Source organism: Bradysia coprophila, unplaced genomic scaffold, assembly GCF_014529535.1.
Source record: "Bradysia coprophila strain Holo2 unplaced genomic scaffold, BU_Bcop_v1 contig_350, whole genome shotgun sequence".
Lineage (NCBI taxonomy): Eukaryota > Metazoa > Arthropoda > Insecta > Diptera > Sciaridae > Bradysia > Bradysia coprophila.
In genome coordinates, this window is record NW_023503608.1 from 6,387,855 (window position 1) to 6,410,884 (window position 23,030).

The 23,030-nt window shown below is 33.3% G+C and overlaps 1 protein-coding gene and 4 long non-coding RNA genes across 5 annotated transcripts in view; 2 read left to right on the forward strand and 3 right to left on the reverse strand.

Annotated features, from left to right (window-relative positions):
• Positions 1-23,030, forward strand: part of LOC119080400 (probable chitinase 10) — a 40,474-nt gene that overhangs the window by 5,753 nt on the left and 11,691 nt on the right. The window lies entirely within an intron of this gene.
• Positions 1,062-21,618, forward strand: LOC119080575. Its single transcript, XR_005088345.1, has 4 exons — positions 1,062-1,211; positions 6,805-6,814; positions 20,125-20,129; positions 21,607-21,618. It is a non-coding gene; the product is annotated as an uncharacterized LOC119080575 (long non-coding RNA).
• Positions 14,751-15,710, reverse strand: LOC119080570. Its single transcript, XR_005088340.1, has 4 exons — positions 15,616-15,710; positions 15,410-15,559; positions 15,149-15,340; positions 14,751-15,088 (listed from the first exon to the last, which is right to left on the reverse strand). It is a non-coding gene; the product is annotated as an uncharacterized LOC119080570 (long non-coding RNA).
• LOC119080568 lies at positions 17,250-18,089 on the reverse strand. Its single transcript, XR_005088338.1, has 4 exons — positions 17,988-18,089; positions 17,776-17,925; positions 17,516-17,707; positions 17,250-17,454 (listed from the first exon to the last, which is right to left on the reverse strand). It is a non-coding gene; the product is annotated as an uncharacterized LOC119080568 (long non-coding RNA).
• Positions 19,450-21,048, reverse strand: LOC119080572. Its single transcript, XR_005088342.1, has 4 exons — positions 20,957-21,048; positions 20,467-20,616; positions 20,210-20,401; positions 19,450-20,145 (listed from the first exon to the last, which is right to left on the reverse strand). It is a non-coding gene; the product is annotated as an uncharacterized LOC119080572 (long non-coding RNA).

Here is a 23,030-nt window from a genome sequence, read left to right on the forward strand (position 1 = left end):
CCCACATGCGTCCTCTATTTCAAAACATTTTTATTTTTAATATTTGTTTTATAAAATCTTATAATTTACTGTGAAAATGTCGTAACATTTTCCTTTATAACAATTATATTGTTTATTCGACTTGGAGGTCGTCCATGCCTCGATGTATCATGTCGAAATTTACATACTACATAATATACATCGCGGTGCATTAAACGATACTTAAACTACGAGAAAATATTAATAAGAAATCCATTATATATATGAACTTGTGTATTATATCTGCTAACATTTGAGTTAAAATTTTGCGTAGATATTTGGCGTTATAGAAACACACACAGCCAGTGTTATGTAGACGGATTTCTTTGTTACAAAAAAAAAATAAGAGTCCAACATGAGAATAGCGATTACCATCGAAATTGTCAAATGGAATTTATTTAAGGCGACTCAAAATCTGATAATAAGTAATAATTGCCTGGCAACATTGTGTGCTATGAATATTCAACAAAATTATTAGACACTTTATTTTTGAGACTGTGTGTGACCAGGGAATTATTACCATTTTGCATAATCGGCAAGAAGGCAATAATCATGGCAACACTGAATGGAGTATATTAAATTTATTCTTTGTTGTTTGACTTCTAATTATGTGAATTTCACACCTCACCAGGTCATTTATTAAATTTTCTTGGCAATAAATTTTGTCATTTTAATTTCTAATTTTATGAATGGAACGTGTTCGTTCACGCAAACCGTAAATTTAATTTTCAAATTGTTGGTACATTATAATGGCTTGATGGTGCAATCTGTCAACTTCGGAACGATGATAGAATTAATATCATTTTTTAACAACAAAGTTGATTTCGATTGAACAGGGAAAAGTTATAGCATCGAGGTTTTTGACTGTTGTGAAACTGGTTGAAAATTGACTCTGAGGTTTAAAAAAAAGCAGGCAAAAGAAGGTTGTGGCCTTTCAGCAATAACCTTTTTTTGTTGTTGTAAAAATTGTCTCGTTTTCGTGTGGTTATAAAATTCACACGAACACTAGTTTATCACTAGTTATCACTAGTTTTCTGATAGTAGATTACTATTCCAGGGAGGTAATTTGATATCTCCTATCCAGATGAGTAAAAAGCATCCGAGGGCTTCAGCCCGAGGTGCTTTCACTCATCGCGATACGATACATCAAATTATTTCTCGTGTGTAGTATGCTATTTTACTTTACGAGCGAGGTAAAAGGGTTTTCCCTACAGAGGGAATGGTCCTATTACCTCTTTAGTAAAGTTAAATACTAATGTCTTCGCCCATCGTTACCCTAAAAAAGTCACTTGTACCCTTAGGTATCATGTTGTTTGATATATTTTCATTTTATTCGTTTACATCGAATCTGTTACCACTTTTGATCCAAGTCATCAGGTTGAAACAAAATCTTTTACTTTAGTCACATCATCGACATAGGTTTTGCTATATAAGTGAAATATTACGCAGAGTTCGTCGCTTATTTGAGACGACGCTGTCGGTAACAGATGAACTGACCGTATGCAAGAAGTATTTCTACTGTCCAATTTTCTTTTTTTCTACTAAATTTTCGTCGACGCGAATTTGCTTAGATACGATTCATTCGACAAACTCAAAATTTCGGTTACAACATCAGCCATCGTATTCCATATACGATATATACGGTTCTCGCTAACAACAAAATCGAACAATTAATCAAAATTAATTGGCTCAGACCTTCTGATTAGAGAAATGCCGCCAGACCTGTTATAACAATAAATCTGTTGTAATGCCTAAAAGTCTCACAAAAATATCACGCTATGATTTTTGGTCATAATTACTTTATAAATAATGGCATAGTGGTAGTGGTGTATATAAACGTTCATATATATAATTATATGAAAATCTATTAACAGCCTTTGCACCAAACTGCATTATTGTTTACATAATAACACCATTTATTTCCTTGCTTTACATTAATGTATAAAAGTGTGCGCTATTCGCGATTTTGTATAAGAATTTGTATACGTAACTGCACACACCAGCATGGTCGAAATTATCATGATTAATTAAAATAAAATCTCTTAATTCCTCTTAAATATTCGAATTAAATGGTTGTTTCTACACTTCTAGCTGAGTCGATTGGCAATACAGTAAATTGTATCCATTATAGTATAACCATTACAGTCGATTTTTTGTTGAACCGGTTACGATTTTTATTTTTAATTTTCGTATATTTTTGTTGTGTTCTAAATTTTTAGCAAGCTAACCGCACAATATGGAAGTCGTATGGAGATATAATGACCTTTAATTAACAATCATATTTTTATAAAGTGCGACCGCTTGACTTCAATTGTTGTCTGTGTGTTATACATAGCTACGAGTTGATTACATTATGTCTGGTACTTAACCGAAATTTTGTTTGCAATTTATTATGCTTCCAAAGTGCACCAGTTTTTCTGTTCATTTTATAATTTATTCAAAATAATATTGGAATTATAATGTAGAGGTATTCACTTCGACCGAATTTTTGATTATGAAATTTTGTTGCTTTTTTTCTCTTTAATTTTAATTATTATCGAATTATTTAGACCCAGTCTGTTCAAGCACATCTACACTGAAAATGCGATAACCGTAACCAAACCGAATAAAGTAATCGTATTTTCAGTCGCTTTGGTGCATGAGAACACGAGCGTTGGTTGATTGCGGAATGCGGAAAATCAAATCAAGATTTTGAAATAGATTCAGAGTAATAATTAATGGCCGGAATGTGGATAAATGTTCTTTTGAACAGATTTCGTGATGAATTTTTATGCGGAACAGCATTTATGTAATTGCATTCCGACACCGACAGTAATTGTTACCCACTTCCGATCGGACATGTTTCCTTTACTTGAGTAATTGCCGATACTTTAGTTTAGTTAACATTGGTGGTATATGTATCAATCTTCATCAACATGTGCACTGTGAGATATAGAATAAATTAAATTACACAAAATCAGTCTATATTGGTAGCTTAGAAGAGTTTTTGTTTGCCTGCTGCCAGCAAACGACTCATTACCGTCTCTCTCAAGACTAGGTTTTCGCAGTTTCTGATCACAAGCAAACAAAATACGGTACTGTCTTGTTGGGAAATTTTTGCTTCGTATTTCGCATGTATTTCGAGCTGAAGGCGAGCCTTCCCACAAGCTTTAACCAAAAATAATGGTAATGCCTATTGAGACAAGTTAAATCTTCTTACTGGTAAAAATCACAAATTGAAATAATTAGAGTAAGTCCGATGTGAACAAAATAAAACTATAAATCGACAGCAACTACAAAACTAAGTGAAACCAAAGAAGTGAAAGATTTGGCATAAAACACTAGGTGATTCTTTGAACGGGAGAATTGCGCAACAGAGATGGTTAACGTCGTTGTTCTTGGAAAACACTAGCGAATCATAGCTGAAAATGATACTTCTAATCCATAATCAGCTTTCTTCATCACTTGTTGAGCGATGCTTTGAACGATTTAGTAAAATGACTCAGTGGTGCATCTCAAGAACATTTTGCACGTCTTTGATGTACCATTTCACTATTACGTGTATTGCCATATTGAATTGTAAACAAGTACATTTCACTTCGTGTCTATTAGAGAGGTAATCTCACAAAGGTGAATGTGACAAATTTTAAACTTCTGGTATTTACCTAAGTTGCTAATATTGTCAACATTCTTAATGCAATTCATCACCACATGCAAATCTATGGACGAAACGATGATCGTGCATTTTGCACTGCAACTTAGTCTGATAATTTTCACGAGAAAATCCCATTAATGCATTAACCATTCAAACAATCGATGTGTTATTAGCAATTGATTTATTTACCTTTCATTTCATGACATCGGATTATGCATCGCTAAACACATAATAAACGCGATACTGTAGCTGAAATGAACTTTCATTGCATTTTACTATATAGTTAATGTGGATGTTTGAATAACAAATTTGGTCGGTTTTTTTTGTACAATAAAATGTGCAAGTGCAGCAAGCACATTAAACATGTCTGCCATGTCTGCATATATGCGCATGTACACAAAGTGAAACATTATCATTATGGAATTGAATAAAATTTTTGATGTAAAAAGAACTTTCTACCATGGATATGTGGTGTGGTAGAAGGTTTTTCCGAATGTTAATATATACAAACAACTGAGATCAGAGAGATGGGTATTCATTTTTTTTTTGTTTCGTGTGTTTTATGTGACGATACCCTCGTGGGAATGAATGATTTTGAAATGGAAAAATCTCATTTTTCAATTGCGGATTTTATTGCAATGACGCCAAACCATATGTGAGAAACGCGTTGCGTTTTTTTTTAATTTGTATTTAAATTCTCTTTGGTCGTGTGTTAACCTTTTTGTAGATGATATTCTACGATATCAGTTTTCTGCTCAAATAAAAACGGACGGTTTTTTATTTTCTCACCACAATAATATGCAAAACATAAAAAATTATTTCTCTTTTTAACATTTTACTTTCACAAATGCTTATAAATTAACGAGGAAGTTTGGATTTGTGATTGTTATCGTGCAAACTTTATCCCTGATGTGCATAATTCACCGAATTTTTTTTTGTCTACTTTTTTCAGTCACTTCAATTTGAATTCCACTTTGAAACAAATCGATTTAATAAAAAAAAACAAAATTTAAAATTTTATTGATCTGGTTCGGATTTTGTTTTAAAGACACAAAAAAGCGGTAGACCTTGATTCATAAATGTTTCGTGGATACAACGTAAATGTGAAACAATCATTTTACACGTTGTTTATCGAGAGAATGAAACTCACATTTTTTTTCCTTCTTTCAAGTTTGTTTGTTTCTCTCGGTAATTAAATTGAAATGTGAACGTATTGCCACCGGATCAAACGATCTTAATGATATATGATTTAGTTACTCAAATGCCGGACATTATCAAATTGTAGCAATGTTAGTTCTTTGATAATTTAATTGCCATAATATGTGGTCTGAAATGTTACCTTCAATTGTTGGTCGTGTACTCAAAGCCATGGAATATCAACGTCTTATTCTAATGTCCTATTTATCTCCACATGGAAAAATTTGGTTGTGTAAAATGATGAATCGTACGACGAGGAGGAGATTATTGATATAATCATCTGGTCTGTTACTTCTTTCTATCTTATAATCATTTTCAACAGATTTACTCAAATTCTTTTACTTCATTTGTTGTTACATGAATTTTGCTATATAAAGACCACTTCAGCCGCGAGCTCAGCGATTGTCGTCGATGTCGGATAGCAGATGGTGTCGTAGTCATTTTTATGTGTAAGTCAAGTCATCTGATTTTTCGACAATCTGATAGTTGAGTATAAGTTAAAGGACAACTTAATTAAATCTTTCAACGTAAGCGACTCCGACCTAATTAAGAAATCGGGATTTCACAACATCAAAAAAGAACCTAAAATTACTGCGAAAATAGAATGGATAGACATTTACGTATTTGTATTGTTTTGAAATCATTCACATTTTCGCATCGAATGAAGTGAATGTTATCTTATTTCCCATATCTCGCTTTTCTTGAACATATAACATACACTCTGTCGAACATCGTTTACATTACAATATGCATACTTAAATTACAAGATTATCGTGATTCAATCACTCACTTTACATTTTAAAAAAAACTTAATTCTGCTTATGCTTTACGAAAAAGAGGTTTTCATCGAAAGTTGCAGTTTTTTTCTTGCTTTTTTCTTCTCAAACAAAAAACACAAACATCTTTTGTTTTGTGGTGCTTTTGTCATTTTTTTTCTTCTTAAAAAATTTTGAAGAGAAATTTTACATTTACCAGAAGTAACCAACTTAATTGGATACACATAGAGGTGAAGATGATATGACTTTCATTTAAATTTTCATGTCTGCAAAAAACATAATAATAACTTAACAATCGTCGGTCGGGTCGTCGACTTAATACGCGATGAAATTTCATGCACATGTCGAGTTTGTCAGCGGTGATTTATTGTAATATTTCAAAGGCATTATTCGTCCACAAAATTATTTATTTTGAATTCAAGGTGTGCATAATACACTTTGTATAAATTTGGCGAGGCAATCATGTGCAAACAATTGTTGGCTTAAAGTAAATTTGACTTGGTGGTTTTGATTGTTTTGTTGGATCAATTTCCTATTCGACATTATGGTTTCCGAAATTTCGCACTTGTTCATTTGAATAAGCAAAGGTAACCAAACGAGAGAAAAGCAAACAATACGCATAATTTCCTCTTGTAATTGCAAGATCCGTATGATTTGTTAGAGGATGAAAGTATATTTACAAGACCTCACAGGCTGTTGTGAATGATTATTACATTGAAATTTCATTATTCATAAGATTATCGATAGAAATTACATAAGGTATCCTCACCCATGGTAATTGATAATGTCGGAAGTCAGGAAGTCATTAAGTCTTGCTTCGCTTCACTTCTTTTGAATAGGAGGTAACCTAAAACCAAATTCAAAATAAACCTGAGCTCATTTATGTGAACTCAGACCCCTGGAAATTTCAGTCTATATTCAGGCAGTCCGAACCTCTTCTAGTTTATTTAGAAAAGAAATTCGAAAAAAATCCAAACTCTAAGTCATGTGGTGATGCTAAGTACTGGGAACGTCAAAAAGGGACAAACAAACTCAAAAGGTGCTACGAACTTAAAGATTATGGACAGTCAATTTTGTCAGATTTTTACTTCTAGTTACCTTCCAAGCATAATGAAAGTTTAAAATTTTTATTTGTGTATAGCATACGCACGAATGCTTGTCGATAGCCATACATTTGAGTTAAATATTTGTCTTAAAATATTTAGCATTACGTAATGCATATGTGGTCGTTTATGTACATAGACTAAACATTTTTTTTCCTATTTCATTATAAAGTGTGCATGACTGGTAGTAAAAAATAAGTGGTAAAAGTGATTTAACGTCTCAAACACCAAATGCTCTGCGAATTTTGTAATAATACAGTTCGTTTCGGTTCAGTCGCTTTGAAAATACGTTTTTAGGCTTTTGATTTATAGTTAAAGTTAAACGTTTAACCCCAATGACTTTTTATCACTGAAAGATGATTCAAGAAATGTTAATGCGTTTCGTGCGTTATGCTGATTGTTGATTGAGTCTAGTACTGCGTGGATTGCAGGTGTATTTTATTCTTTTCAATAACCTGCCAAAATTTCATCAGATTATGATTTTAAGCGTTTTTTTTAATTTAATAACAAAAATACGTCTGAAAGATCAAAAGTTCAGATTTCTTAGCGCGTAAATTTGTCGAAAAAATTCCACTTTGAATTAAGTCCGGAAATCATGCAGTGAGAGGTATATGCGATCTATTTAAATAAAAACAAAACAAGAACCAGTTAGATGAACAACAAAACCACATCAATTCCTTGAAAATAAATTTCAAACTGTGATACGAAAACTCATAATCATTCATTCTTATGTAAATTCTTATCCAATTTATTTATAATTCCTAATCGTTCTTAATTATGCTGAAAAATCTTCATATATTTATGGTATCAACGATATCTAAAATCATGTCCTTGCTCAGCCCATATATCACCGAAACCGAGATATGGCTTTATTTGAAATACAAAACGAAAACGCTTCTTGTTGTTTCTGGTTTTAATGAGCGACTTGTTTAAATGCCAACCGCTTGAGAATGAAATTACTTAACTCTGGCGAACGTAATAGTGATCGGAGACTGTGCTGTGTTTCGATGTTTTAACCTTATAAAGATGCATACGTATTCCGATGTAATTAACGAGCTTAGCGTTTCATACAAAATCTTTTACTTCATTTGTTTTGGCATGCTTTTTTCTGTAATGTGCTCAATAAAACAGTTGACTATGTTGCTGAAAGAACGTTAGAATCCTTACATCATTGGACTTGGACAGATATATTTCTAGTATTCCGCGATCTCTAAAGTCTCCAAAATTCACTTCAATTACTTTAATATCTTGCCTAATAATTCTAATAACCTTACATCATATATAAATAGTAAATAATTGCTTAGCTTAATTTGATCGGGAAAAAAATGTCGAAGTTAAATCATTTCAATATTCCGACAGAATGTACAACGTACACTAGCATTACCAAGTGATATTTTTGGTCATTTCATTCTTGTAAAAATTTTACACGTTTTTCAGATAATTAACCTTGTTCAAACCGTACTGTTTTACAAGAGTTTTGGTTTCTTGTTATTTATTTTTCTTTATGGTCTTTTCAATGGTAAAAGTCTCTGTGGAAAAAAACAGATTTCAAGAAAGACATCAACGAATCGACAAACCTTGCGAATATTGTTAGGATGATTATAGGTTTTGTGGAATTGTGTACCTAACTCTCTAACGAATTCTCTAAACTTTTACAAGGTAAGCCCATATTTGCTCGAAAATTATTAATATTAACATTACGAACTGTGTTGGTCAAGTGACGTGAACAACGTAAATCTAATTATCAATCAACGTCTGTTACGGTTTACAGTACGATGATCACGAAAAATGTTTTGTAAAAAGATTGCAGTTCGCCCCGTGCCTCATCCTTGAATTTGAATCGCTCTCATTTCGGATTAGCTTTAGTTGAAAAAACGAACTGCAGCATTGAATGTATAGAGTTGCAGGAAATGTTTGTAGTAAAATTACAATCACTACAACAAGGTATATATCATTTATGAATGTGAATTAACTTATCATTTATCGTGATGGAAGGCTTTTGCAACAACTGAATGCAACGCTTGAACTTTACAATACCAGTAGCCAAGTAATTTTTAACGTTTGCCTGAACACCCATGAAATATACCTGTTGTAATTTTGAGATCTGGTGTGGAAGTGAATATCAAAGTCCTAAATAACATAGGAAGTGAAACCACTTGATGGATTCAATATGCTGCTACCATTCTAATTTAGTGTGGAAACAAGCGTTTCAATTATAGCCTCGAGACTTTTAAAGCGCTCAATGTTTTTCATGATTGAAAGAATCATTAGACGGGTTGGCACTTCGATCCATATTGCTTGTCGATAGTGGTACTAATGGTAATTGAAGCATAGGATTCCTTACTCTTTTATTGTGTATGTGACAATGTACAGGGAGTACCAGTTTTTTACTTTTAACAGTAAAAATAGCCGCTTTCCCTTTTCCCCTTGATGTAACTGTTGACAATTTTGTAAGTGTACAAAAAAGAAACCGGTCTCGATGGCGGAATTAATTTCGCATCACTTTGCCACGAATAAAAAAGTCTTTTAATTAGAAAAAAGCTATTTCGAACAAGTGGCACCAATAATAATGCAGATAATTTACATTGTCATGAGTGGTTGTGCTAGACGGCATTGTCATGTAAAGCGATTCGAAACCTTGAAAGGAGGTGTGCCAGCACAATTAAATTAACCGAATGGTCGATATACATTTTAATGCAAACAACACTAACAAAATTGTTCAGTTCGATTGTTAAACCAATTTTATTCGGTTCAGTAATCGGTTATGGTTCAAACTAAATTTAACTTCTTACCAACTGGAGTTCAAAGTTTAGCTTTCAAGAAGCAGGTTCTGCAGGTTAGTTTTTGATGATAGCAGCAAAGTCAAAACCTGATGTTTACAGGCCTGATGCATAGAATTTAGAATGATGTCTCATTAGAAAATATAACATGAACTTACACCAGTCATTTCAAAAACTTTTACTTTTTTTTATAGTTATGCGAAAATACATTGAAAGACCATACGTACATACGCGTACCATTCTATTATACCACATAACGATAAGCTCTGTCGCGACTAATAATCATTTGAAGCATATTTGTATACCCGTCCGTCAAGTTGTTTTATGATGTTTTTTTTTCTATCTCAAAAACTCGGCGTTTCGTTCATATATATAATCAATACGTTAATTTGCAATAATTAAGATTATTGAATTGACAAGAGAAAATTTATTTGATGTTGATGTGGAGATAAATAAAATAAAAAATAAGGACAGTGTGCGTACACCTCGTCGTTCACATAACACCCAGCCGTGTTGATGATGTTTGAGAAATAAATTGACTGTTTGATACAGGTGAACAACATGCAGTCAATGATACGCAGTTAGTGAAATCATAGAAATTTATAGACAAGATTTCGAACTCAGAAATGTAATACAGTGACGAATTAGAATTGATTTCTTTGATTTCAATGAACAATACTAAGTACTTTTGGGTGATGAAGCGTCAGTAAACGACATATCCAACGACATACCTCAAAATATATTACTACCGATAAGTCATATTCAACATTACCGAAAGAAATTACCTCGAAAAGTTTGAATTTAAGAGAATTTTATATCGAGACAGAAGAGTACAGTGAAAAATGTTGATTTTGAGTGCAGTCGATGTCAGTGAAATTTAGACTTGAATTTGCTTCTGCCGTTTTTCAGCTGGTCCACTCACACAAACAAATGTTACATGACTTCACATGCTGTGGTTTTCCCTAGGGTTGAAAGTGGCTTGTTAAAAACAGAGGGAAAACAAGAAAATTGGTTAAATTTTCAAAAGCTCATTACATAACCAATATGTTTTTATGTGAGCTATGCGGGTGAAATAGTTACACGCACGCGCGTGGTAGTGGTAAAACCGTATAAAGACGTAAAATCAGTTTTGTTTGTAAGAGTTGAGTAAACAAGATAAAAAACAGTTGAAGAAAATCTATTTCTAAATCTAACTGACGTTTATTGTAAATTAAAGTTTGAGTTGATGACCACTATTATTCCACGGTGCGCCTAAACAAAGTTTAAATGAAAAGTTTGATAACATGTGGGTTCTCTTCAGAAAATTGTTTTTGGGGTCAAAATAAAACTTTTTTGTTCTGGCAGAAAAAATTCCGCTGAGCGGTTTTTAAGAAAATTGATAAAAACTACTCTTCTCCATACATTGTCAAAATTTTCGTGAAAGTGATGAAAAAAATTTGTTGGCTACATGCGCAAATTTATTTTTTACCGATAAACCACACTATTTTAAGCAAAAAATTGTTCTACGGTATGTCTCTAAAAGTCATAGTGTTTTTATACAGCCAATTAGGTCTTCATTTTTAGTGAGATTTGGCACACCAAGTTGGCTATATAAAAAACACTATGACTTTTAGAGACATACCGTAGAACAATTTTTTGCTTAAAATAGTGTGGTTTATCGGTAAAAAATAAATTTGCGCATGTAGCCAACAAATTTTTTTCATCACTTTCACGAAAATTTTGACAATGTATGGAGAAGAGTAGTTTTTATCAATTTTCTTAAAAAGCGCTCAGCGGAATTTTTTCTGCCAGAACAAAAAAGTTTTATTTTGACCCCAAAAACAATTTTCTGAAGAGAACCCACATGTTATCAAACTTTTCATTTAAACTTTGTTTAGGCGCACCGTGATTCGTATGTTATCGATAACAAAGAGAAATATAAAGGACTCTGATTAATGAGATATAGCAAAACTATAACTTGAACTGCATGTTAAAAGAAATGAAGTAAAAGATTCGATGACAATCGTTTGAAACTTATAAAAACAAAAGAATGCTGGACTCGATGATAACATTGCTTTTTAATGCAATAATGCAGTAAAAGGTTACCTTAATTTCTTCTGGGAACACTCAACAAAGCGGTTTTTAGTGAAGATAAAGTTTTTAAAGACTTCGTGTCAGACATAATATAATGGTCATGACCAATCGTTTAGAAGACAATTCTTTCTTCAATACATAGCTATGTTTGTTGCAAAGGTAACAAGTTATTTGCAAAAAATGTCGTTGATGACTAAACTAAATCGTTCGAGTTATTTTGTCTATGTGCAAAGGTGAAATACTTTGCATTGAATTGTCGTTTTGATAAAATTAAAACACAAATCAAACATAAGAACTGTATAATTCCGCTGAGTTATTTCTTTTTTCTTACTACGAACTAATCATTTTTATGTATAAAGACAGCAAGAGCTATAAACTTGGATATTTATTTATAAAAAAAAATAAATTTTGGTTCAAGGTTTTGCACACAAATGCGGTGATATTATTTATTTTAGATGAATGGATAGGTTATTAGACGACTAATGATACAAAACACATAGAGACTTCTAAAACAAATAAATAAATCGACATGAAAAATAAAAACGTATAAATAATACCAAAGGTCAACGCGCAAACATCGAAGAGATCGAAGACAATATATTTCTTTAAGATCTGTTGGTATTTGTTTTGTTTTACTATCGCATTTGTCTCGAAAGTCGTCAGAGAGATCGTTGATCGATTGTGCTTCAAAACGAGAAGTTCAAAATTCATTTCTTGCAATTGACTACGTAGGACATCATCAATTCCCGCAGCTAACATTTTCTTTTTCTTAATTAATTTGAATGGATTACAAAACAGCGAGATCAATATAAAAGTTCCGCTGCTGAATGTTAGAGAATTTATGGAACACTTGTCGCTTTTTGAACTTTGTTTGATGCAACTATTTAACGGTTCGTCAAGGTTTATGCGAAAACGTATTAGACGAACACTAATTGGTGTTGTTTATTGGACATGAATTTCAGTTAATTTAATAAATATTTTGAAACTCGATATAATGAATGAATGAATTTGGTGATGTTTTGTGGTGTGGTGGATCAGCTTTAAAAGATTAAAATGGAGGGTTTTGCAATTTACATTTAGTATGTCGATCCGCGGATATACAAGAATTAGAATTCAAAGTTTGAAGATCCTAAAAATTTATCTTTTCATAACTTTTAACGAAACAATTCAATGACCCTGACGAATTTGCCGATTTAACAATTTTTCCGCTGATCTATGTATGACTACATGTGAGAAAATGTCTCGGTGAAGGAATTTTTGCATTTAATGGACAAACCAACAGTGTTTTCGTCAGAGAATTCAGTTACTATACTATTCTGGAAGAAATTATTTATTAAAATAACACAAAATTGTAACTGTTAACCTGCTGAGTTATTATAAAATCATCAAAGACTAACTCAGACTGATAAAGAATGTAAATTTAGTGCAGCGCTTCTTACCTCTCCCTTCACATTTGCTGACATACCAAAATCATGCATAATTACTTATGAGATGTACAATTCAGCTTTGTTTAGAGCCTAATCCAATGAATATGTCGAACGCTGACGGGTCACCACGAGGTTTACACCCAACTGAGATCTATTTTCAACATTGGTCACAATTAACATCATATGCGTATACACACAGCCCGGCTCCCCTACAAAATCCGGAGAACTAAAATCCGGAATTACAAAATCCAGACAAAAAAATCCGGAGGCTTCAAAATCCGGAAGCCTCAGAATCCGGAAACCTCAAAATCTAGATGCTTCAAAATACCGAATTACAAAATCCAGGTTAAATTTGGTGCAAAAGCACATGTGCCTGCACCGACTCGGTACAACAATCAGGATGGAAGGAAAAAGCTGTATCTAGAAGGTACAACTCTTTTCTTTATAGAAATAGAATAAGTCCATAAAGTTGTGACAATTATAACAGTTGTAATGGTTGTACCTAATTCATCATAAAAAATCTGTACTAAGCTAACTTCAGACACATCAAAAACACCCGGACAAAGTGTCATTGAACCTTCAAGGGGGGATTCTCCCCCCTTGACCCCCCTCAGCGGGGGCTGCCGCCCCTCGACCCCGCTTTTTTATTTTTCTATTTATTTCAAGGCCTGCGGCGCTGATTTCATCCATTAACTACTAAGCCAAACCTAGCAATTAAAGAATATATTTCAAGAATAACCAGAAGCAACTTTTTATATTTTCCCACTTGAAATTACAATATTCAATTGTCAATGCAACTGTGTCAATTACAGTTGGTAGCGTCTATATTTTATGCCTTTTCTGTATTTATTTTGCTTATCCCTTCTGTCAACTCTTGACAGCATTTCACGTTTTAGTACGTTTTCTTTTCCTGCAGCGAAAACCATATCTCAGCAAAAAAAAATCTATAATTTTTATCAAACAAATATCTAGAAATGACGGGTCCTACTCAGGTGGATGAGGATTTACAGTTTTGGACGCCATTTTTTAGAACTTTTTCGCAAAACTTCCGAGGTCGAAATAGCTCTCTCTTTGCTCAACAGTTATACTATCAGATCTCTACGTGAAGATGGAAGAGTGACAGTTCTGTAGAAGATTGTTGAATGGTATCCGTAAGCCTAGAGTATACACCGAATTAAATCCCTGTGTACATTGACAAATGTGATTCTAAAAAATTGCAATAATTGCAACAATAGGAACAAGGTCGTTGAAAATGTCAATCGTCATCCACAGAGAAACAACACAACCTCGCATTTACGTTTTAATGAATGAATGTTGCTGTGGTTATGTTTGCGTCTGTGGATGCTCTCGTTCGTTTTCGTCTTTTTAAAACTCTTTTTTTACTATACTATAGGATGGAACAAACCTATGGAAAGTGTGTATTATTTGCCTCCGACGACTTTTGAATTTTCACTGCCACTGTGCCAATTATGTGACACTGCAGTTTCAATACTATCACTAATAGCAGTTTTCAGAATTTTGCAAAGTTCCAACATCTTCGCCAAGCTAACATCTTCGTCAAAGTTATCCGGAAAAAATCCGGACGAAATCCGTAAAGTTTAACATCGATCAGGATTTTGAAGCTTCCTGATTTTGAAGTTTCCAGATTATGAGGCTTCCGGATTTTGAGGCTTCCGGATTTTTTTGTCTGGATTTTGTAATTCCGGATTTTAACTCTCCGGATTTTGTACGATTACCACACAGCCCCTGTATATTTTCGGTCACTTCTTCTTTATTTCAAAAATATCTTCCAAAAACCACAAAATATTTGACTTCTTAAAATTACAGAAATAGTTTGGTCCGTAATTGGAATCATCATCGGTTGATATTTTTTTTCAATTTCTTCTACTCAACCTTTACGCCCTTTTCATACACAACGTGAGAAATATTGTCAGTATAATCTGGCTACAAAAGTGGCAATGGAGGAAACGTCCGACGACCCTTTCTCGTACATAATAATTTCAATTTTATATGTACCAACGTCCGCAATTCTTGGGATGACATTATAGTTAAAGCCACATTGTCTCGTTTCATATTTACGCTGAAATCACATCACATTATTAGTAATTACATTCGTTTATAGATCCCGTCGACGAAATACTTTTTTCAAAGCTAAACAAAACTTTTCATTTCCATTACGTGCCGGTATATCTGAACAGTCTTGGAGGCTCTGTTCTAGGGATTTCCAATAATCAGATTCTAAATGTGTGCAACAAGCATCTCGAGGAATTTTGTACGGCAGTAGGGTGTACTTACTGGTACCCTTAGAACTAATATACGCTTTCAGTTCACACTACAGCATAGAAAAACAAAATTTTCTCATTTCTCAAACATATTCAACGTCATATTGGAAGTATCATACATCGTAGTTATCGTTAAGATCTGCTGTTAAGTCGACAATGCCACTATTTCCATATGTTGTTTTATTGAGACGTGTTACCTTCAGTTGTGTGGTGACAATCCCAGTTTGCGAATTTTCAATCGAAACTAAGTCAAATGCAGACCAGAATGCCTTCGAACATCAGTACTTAATATTTAAAACAAAATTCCAACGTAGACCATCCTAACCTGTACACTGATGATTGTAACTGCTGCGTACAATAAAATTGGTCCAGAATATACTCGAAAAATACATTTTCCCATCGTGGTTTTCAATTGAGGATTTAAAATTCAAACTGAAGTATGTGCAGATACTTGCTTGACTATTTATAGTCTCGAATGAGATTGATTTCAATATGCAATGCATGTTGCGTTATCTGCTAAGTTACATGTTTGATTGTTTTTTTTGTCAATTAAATTGTTAGACAGGATGCTCATGATTTTACTGTTTAGCCCCGTACGAAGTACAAAGGAGCTCATAGGATTACGATTCTGTGTGCAATTGATGGAATTCGAAGCAGAAATGTAGTCGAAATAGTGAGGTTAAGTTCGAAGATGAGAATATTCGGGGTCGGCCCTTCGTGAGTTAGGGCCGCCTAAATGTTTTAAGGTCTTTTAAGGATATATACGGCAAAATAAACGATGGAAATGTAAATGAAATTGTCGATACCAATTCAGGAAAAAAAGTTTATTGAGCAACTTCTAAGATGTTCCGATTTTCTAATAATTTCACTTTAACTACGTTTACGGGTGCAATAGGCTGGTCAAATTAGGGCGACAGACCTACGCAATAGATTTACGGGTTCGTACGGGGCACAGTCGCAGCAAACTGGTCTGACGGCTCGTTTGAATACTGATTACCGTTTTACATGCGGTTAGCACATCACTAATATAATTGAGCATGTACTTTTTCCAACTTAATCCACAAAATCGTTTACTTAAACAGTGTTGTAACACGCATTTATAAGGCTACATTGTCCAGGTCACATCGCTTCATCGCTTATTTGTTATTTTGAAGTTAAATGATATAGCCCGTAATGTTGGCCAAAATACTTTAAACGACACAAAAATATCCTACTATTTGTATTGAAAGTTTCAGCTAAAGCGTACCAGACAAAAGAAAATGCTCAACATGTCCATGTCTTGTCATGATATGGCTCCATGACTAGCAATCCATTACTTGCAATACTAAATGCGACTAAATTGAGTTAGACGTGTAAGACGAACCGAGTAGTTTACCGGGCGGTGAAAATGAAAAATTTCCATGTTATGGATCTCCTTAAAAAATTGACATAAAATTGCTCAATAATGTTTGTTGTCTGCTCCGCAAGATTTCTGACCAGTGGCGAGTGTGTGTAATATCAAATTCGTTGTAACATTTTTAGTATCAAAAGCAATTGACATATAGGTGAGGAAATCTCTACATTCTCCCCATGGGAGTCTAGAAAAAAATACGAAATTTCTACTGAGATGTTATCACGGGAAACGTTAACAAAATGCCGAGTTGCCAAAGGTTTTTGAAATAGAGAAAATAGGGTTATTCACACATAAAAAATTTCTTGCAAATCATCAGATATCAAAGTGCTACCAAAAACCTTTTCTTTTTGAATCAAACAATCAAGTGTTTGAACTTCAACCAACTGATATAGGTCTATCTTCAACGTTGACCTTACTTTTCCCTCTGTTTATATGTCGTAAAATGCAAGTTGTACAGTATACCGTCGTTTATTGTTGGTCACTTCGATGGATATATCCTGGAGAAAACTTTATTCTTTCTCCACACCAATGCAACCATATATCAATTAAAGATAACATTTTTGCCCAATAAAACATTTTATTTGTAATTTACATTCTTGTTACGCAATGAGAGAAACATTTTCAGTATAACTTAGCAACAAATGTAGCAATGGAAGAAACATCCGGCGATCCTTTCTCGTACATGAGAATTTCAATTTTATATGTACCAACGTCCATAAATTTTGGGATGACATAATAGTTAAAGCCAAAATGTCGCACTTCATATTGACGCTGAAATCGTATCACATTATTAGAGTCAATTAATTGTTTGTAAATCGCGTCGACATAATACTTTTGTCAAAATGGAACAAAATTTTTCATTTTTTTTCCGCGGCGGTATATCTGAACAGTCCTTGAGACTGTTTTCTATTCCTCTCCAATGAGAAGATTCCAAATGTGTGCAACACGCATCTCGTGGAACCTTATACGGCAACAGAGTGTATTTGCTGTTACCTTGGGAACTAATATACGATTTCATTTCGCACTACAATAATACAAATTTTATTATTTCTCAAATCTACTTGGATTGTCATATCGGAAGTGTGTACGCACATCGTAATCATCGTTAAGATCTGCTGTTAAGTCGATAGTTCCACTAATTCCATACGACGTTTTATTGTAACGTGTTATCTTCAGTTGTGTGATACCGATTCCAGATTTTGAATTTTCAAGTGATACTAAATCAAACGCAGACCAAAATGCCTGGATTGGAATATCAGTAAGGCAGTAAAGAAACAAAAATCTGATTAAAAGATTGTAGATACCTGAATACCACTTATTGTCACTGCGATGTACAATAAAATTGGTCTAGGAAATAAGCGAATACTATTCGCCATCGTGATTCATTTACAATTGAGGATTACAAGTTTCAACTAAAAGTATGGGCTGCAGATATTTGCTCGATTATTTATAGTATCGAATAGTATTGATTTTGATCTGCAATGCATGTTACGTTATCTGTTACATGCTCGATTTTTTCTTCGTTAAAATGAAGCTTAACGACCATAAAATTCGCTTTACTAATTAAATTGTTTGACATGATTCTATTAATTTTGTTACATTGCATGCCAATTAACCTTTTACACACTGCAAGCATATCCCCAGTATCAAGTCTGAAGCAGACTTTCTGTTACTTCTTTGGATCTGTTGAACATGATTTATGCAGAATGTTTTACTTCATTGCTTTTACAATACATTATGCCATGTGAGATTGAATCAGCCAGAGTACATCGGTTTTTTTGTAATTGGCTATAAGAGATGTCCTTGGAGATGACATTGTAGTCCGTAAAGGATAAATTGACAGGCCAGACAATATTCTATAGATTGCCTCTCGTAATGTTTTTAAATGGTTATGAGCAACAAGAAGTTTCTATACTACAATTAGAGACAGTGAATCATCAGCATGAATCTGCTTCAGCTTTTTTACAGCTGTACCACTGTACCACGCATACAATCAAAACTACACGTGCGTGGTAGTATAACTGTATATAATGACGCATAAACAGTTTTGATTGTTTGCGTGGATCAGCTGAAGCAAAAAGCTGAGATTTCACTGCCTCTGACTGTATTTATCCACGGCAGAGTAAAAGTAAACCTGTCAGGAGCGGTTCATTATTGAAAAGTCAAATGAGGGAGAGGGACCTAATACACTGTATGAAAATGAACTCAAATGAACACTGACATAAATTGAAAAATTTAATTCGCAAAAAACATAGGGCTACTAGATTATTCAGGTCACTAGTCAAACAAGCGCTCCTGCCTGGGTTACTTTTACTCTGCCATGATTTATCGGTTAGTCAAGTCTTAAAAAGACATTAGTCGAACACGAGGGGTGGATAAACGTAAATTATGTTCGAACCTTGTTTTTTTTTAAACAAATGTTTTCTTGTTTTTTTAACCGTTTTAACCGTTTTTTGTTGTTTATTTTAGTTTTTTCTGTTTTTCTGTTTTTCTGTTTTTTTGTTTTTTTGTTTTTTATTGTTTTTTCTGTTTATTTTTGTTTTTAAAAGTTTTTGTTTTTGTTTTCGATGGCTTCGAACCTTGTTTTTTTAGTTTTTCCACCCCTCGGTCGAACACTAATTTTATAGTTGTTTATTGGACATGGCTCCAGCCAACCGAATAATATTTTGGAACTCGACAATTTTGTGATGTCAGAAAAGGCTGTGATAACCCAGAGTTAGTTCGGGTAAAAGAATTACAATTCAACTTAAAAAACAATTCTGGCATTTTTATAGCTTTTATTACTTAATTTACTCTGACCACGACACAATATTGAGCACGGTTCGAGGGGAAACAACATTAGCAAATCGTGGGACGGGGTTCGGGCGAATAAAGGGAAATATTGAGCACGGTTCGAGGGGAAACAACATTAGAAAATCATGGGACAGGGCTCGGGCGAATAAAGGGAAATGCAAGTAAATAATGGATGAATAATGGGCGAATGGTCAAACGTTAAGACAAGATTTCTCATTGTTGTTTCCCCCTCGCACTAATTTTAATAATTCATTCTAATTATCTGTTTTTATCGAAAATTGGAAGTTGAACAAACAACAGTTGTATTTATTTGGTAACTTGAATGGAGATTTCTTGTGAATTTTTATCTTTTTTAGAGTCACTATATTATTTGAGATGTGAAATCTTTTGTATAAAAAAAAAAATGGGTGGTGGATGAATCGGGTAACTCCTAACCATAAATTTAAAGATATCAATTGTTCATAAAAAAAACACGTTATCTTCAACATTTTACATTTCTGCTACACGACGAAACCAAATTCAGTATAATCTGGCAATAAAAGCGGCAAAAGAAGTGTAGTCCGAGGATCCTTTCTCATACACTAACATTACAAATTTATATGTACCGGTAGAAAAAAATTTTGGGATCACATTATAGTTGAAGCCAAGTTGCCGTATTGTGTATTTGCTCTGAAATCGCATAATTATTGGTTTTATTAATTGAGTTAGTTCGTAAATTTCATCGACACGATACTTTTTTCAAAGCTAAACAAAACTTTTCATTTCCATTACGTGCCGGTATATCTGAACAGTCTTGCAGGCTCTTTTCTAAGGATTTCCAATAAGCAGATTCCAAAAGTGTACAACAAGCATCTCGAGGAATTTTGTACGGTAACAGTGTGTACTTACTGTTACCCTGGGGACTAATATAGGCTTTCACTTCACACTACAATTCGAACGTCTAATTTTTTGTTAAATACTTGAACCGTCATATCGAAAGAATGTACTTACATCGAATATCTCGCTTAGATCTGCTGTTAAGTCGATAGTTCCACTAATTGCATATGCAGTTTTATTGTAACGTATTACCTTCAGATCTGTGATAACCGTACCAGTTTTTGAATTTTCAACAGTTACCAAGTCAAATGCAGACCAAAATGCCTTCCAATAAGAGTAATGTAGTAACACAAAGTAATTTTCAGTTAAACTGTTAGATTAATGCAGAAAGAAACAAGGAATAGAACTAAGATGGTACAGTAAATGTCCTTCAAATTTAAACATGAATTTGAAGTTTTAAGCACTTTGATTGTATGAATACGAACTGAAGCAAATTCTTGTCTAAATTTCACTGACGTCGACTGTACGTTTTTTTAATGTATAAATATCAATCCAACGGCGCTCGAATTTTTTTTACAATTTTGTAATATAACTAAATAAAATCCAGTTTGATTTTATAGAAAAAAATGAAATAAATTGAGATTGTAACTGGCGATATCCTAACCTGAACAGTGACCATTACCGCCGCGATGCACAATAAAATTGGTATAGAATGCAACCATAACATAACCATCATGGGTAAATTCGGATTTGAAGTTCTAACTAAAGTAAAAATGCAAATATTTGCTCGGCTATTTATAATCAAATCGAATGACATTAATCTCGATCTGTATTGCATGACACTTTATCTACTACAGGTTCGATACTTGTTTCGTGTTAACATGATGCTTTATGACTCGCTATGTCAATTAAATGGTTAGACATGGTACTATTAATTTTACTGCACTTACGTTTTTGCAAACGTCACAGCTAATTTATATATTTCAAAGAACTGCATTGCATAAAAATACAGATTCTGACTGTACCAGCTGGTGCTATACCAAAAATTTGAATAATTTTGCTAATCCATTATCTATGTGTCTAATACGAATCCGAATGCTAAAATAAATGAAGTAAAAGATTTTTCATTAAAAAAAGCCAATAAAGTCAATCGAACGAATTTTTAGAGTGCCCAGAATTTTTCGACGAACGAGTGCTTCTTGTCCCAATCAATGACATTTGCCACTTTTCCAGTTCATGTTTAAAAAAAAATCTGTTATAATTGACACTACCTACCGCAGGTTATGGTTTTATTTTCGACGAAATACGAATTAGTGTTAGGTATAATGCAATCATTACCGGTCTGGCTCACATTAGCCGATCGACTCATTTCACATGTCATTGGTTGTTAAAATCGAATGAGTTTCGTTGCAACTCGCATACCACAAATAATGGATATAAACATCAACTGAAAACAACTTTAAAAGGTTGTTCCGGATCCAGGAAATAAATTCTTAGTTCGAACAACTACAAAAGTTATTATATTGTCGACCATAACATTAGTCATACAACCTACAAAGTTTTACAGACATACCGCCTTTTTGTTTCAATTTTTCGCTTTGTATTGTGGTAGTACACAGTCAACGGAATATCAACCAGTCGAAATAAAAAGTAGTTTTACTGAAACTTCCTCAATTTAAAATTTATGAAACCTTTTAAAATTGATTTCATTTTCGTTCCACGTCCAAGGTAACTGACCTGATATAAATAAAAGGTTTTTTTCCTCAACAATATTGAACAGCTACAGCATTATATGGTCAAAATTTATATCCAAAATAGTTAAATCACTTTTTTATTGTGCCACTGCACGAAGAAATTAAAATTATTAAATTCGATTTATAACAACGCGTATACATTATATACATACAATGTTCGCTACAATGTTAACGTAATATATCTTGCAGCCAAGTAAATTAGTTGTTGATTGACTTTTGATTTCGTTCAGATGTTTAGCCTTTGGCACTGCTGGTATTTTTGTTCGCCTCTCGTTCGTTTTTTTTTGTTCACCAAAGGTATAAAGCCTCTAACAACAAACATTATTGTAATTACATCAGTCAGACAATCAATCAATTACGGACACACTATCCCAATTGATTGCTGTATTGAAATTGAATTTAGTTGTAAATAAACAAAACGTTTCAATGGATGGTAACAAGAGAAATTTCTCATTTTTTACTTTCGATGTTAATGGATAGCAACTAATGTCGATACACTCGGGTGTTGATACTTTTACAAATGTAATTTCTGTCGAATATCTATCAATACGTGATAAAATCTACTTGCTTGGAATCTTTCTTTCTTTCTTTTTGAAGTTGGTGAGTGAGTAAAATAGACATCAACGAAATTGTGAATTTCTAATTTTTCACTGATATCAATGCTATGCACTATGCTGATATTTATTATGATATATCTCATGATATTGGTTTGTACATTCATTTTTTTACCATTTATTGAGAAAAATTGAAAAGTTCTACAGTTGCCTTTGGTTGGTATTATCGAATTAATACAATGATTGTCGTCACAGCTTTGTTGTCGTAAAAATTCTAGTTGGAGAATAATTTTTTTTCATTATTCTTTTAAATGAGGTTTCATACAACAATCACAACAGTCACAGACATGCATATGCATATCACTAAATGATCGAGTCTATTGCTTCGTTTAATCGAAGCATTTTCAACAGATAAAAAACAATCGTTTAC